Raw genomic sequence first — 1,505 nt, forward strand, 5'->3', positions numbered from 1 at the left:
GAAATTTTTAAAGTAAATATTGGTCCTATTGTTTTATTTTTTATAAGAACTTTGTTGTTATTGATTTCATGTAATGCCTTGAGAAAATGTAAATATACACAAAATGTGGCTAAGGTACGATAACAATAAAAATCTAGACAAATACATATTTAAAAATATAAGTAACCTGAAGTGTTTACTTTCCTTTATTACGTTTAATTTCAAGTTACTCTATTAATACCCTATATAAATATAACTTAATAATTACTAAGTCAATTTATTGTAGGCTCTTGCCAGCCTAAAAATGTATAAATATAACCAATAAATTCGAAAAATCTCAGTGAATCTTATTTCATTCTTGTCCAATTTTTAAAAGTTTATTTTATTTTATAGCATTTTCTATTGATATATTTTTTTTAAAAGTAAAATAAAATAAAAAAAATTTACTGAACTATTTTCAGGAGTTTTAAAAACTAAAAAAAAGGATCTTTTCTTTGTGTATATAGATCTAACAATATAAAACAAAATCAATTCTATATATTATTTTTCTTTGGAAAATAAATAAATAAATATATATAAAACTTTTTAAAATGTTATCTAATACTAGAGTGAATTGTAAAGCTTAGAATTCGATCAATTATATTAAGGATCAAATCATGCAATTTAATTCCGTTATTTAGGAGGGGGTATAGCTCAGTGGTAGAGCGTTCGCTTTGCGTGTGAAAGGCCCCGGGTTCGATCCCCGGTACCTCCAATTTTTTAATTATTTTTTAAATATATTTTGTCTACATTTTAGCTAATAGCTGGGGGACTCAACTATCGAATCTTCTATCTGGATAAGTTGTTAAATGTTTAATTCTATTGCCAATAACATAGCAATCTACTATCTGTAAATTGTTAACTGTCTTAAACATTAATTTTATCTGGAATATTTTTAACGCGTAGAAATAAAATTAACACGATACAGAGATGCCATTCCATATATCTTGTTAAAATTCATTCTTAATTCAATTCTTGTTTTAACTGTCCAATCGTTAACTGCGACGTTTCTTTCGTATCTATACCATCTCTTCTTGAAGTGTCATTAACTAATGAGACTGACATATAAAATGAACAAGGAGGTTCACTTCAAGTTCATTCTTCTATTTGCCTTCCTACTAGAAGATGAATTTACGAACTTCGATATTTTATTTTTTTTCCTCCATTTTTATCGTAAAATCTCATTAAATATCGGAGATTATAAACTGGATTCATTATTCGACTTCGTAAATTAAGTCATTGGGTTGTAAAAGTATGGCGATCGGTCAAAAATGATCACCCGAAGATTTTTGAAACGTTGAGAAAAGCAACACTATTTAGAAGTTTACACTTTAAAGTTTAATAACTCCTGTGCCTTTTGTCGAAAATTTCTGAAATTTTTCGGAGAGGTTTGTGTATTAGAGGGATCGATGCTATTAAATTTTGGTGGTTAATGATCGAGGGAGTAAAAATATAAATGAGGTATCGTTAGTAGGGTTGAACTTTAT

At 27.4% G+C, this 1,505-nt stretch overlaps 1 non-coding gene across 1 annotated transcript; it reads left to right on the forward strand.

Moving 5' to 3' along the window:
* Positions 1 to 661: 661 nt before the first annotated feature.
* Trnaa-ugc lies at positions 662 to 733 on the forward strand. The gene has a single exon. It is a non-coding gene; the product is annotated as a tRNA-Ala (tRNA).
* Positions 734 to 1,505: the final 772 nt, after the last annotated feature.

This window comes from Centruroides sculpturatus, unplaced genomic scaffold, assembly GCF_000671375.1.
Source record: "Centruroides sculpturatus isolate CEXI.00-Female unplaced genomic scaffold, Cexi_2.0 scaffold151, whole genome shotgun sequence".
Taxonomy (NCBI): Eukaryota; Metazoa; Arthropoda; class Arachnida; order Scorpiones; family Buthidae; genus Centruroides; species Centruroides sculpturatus.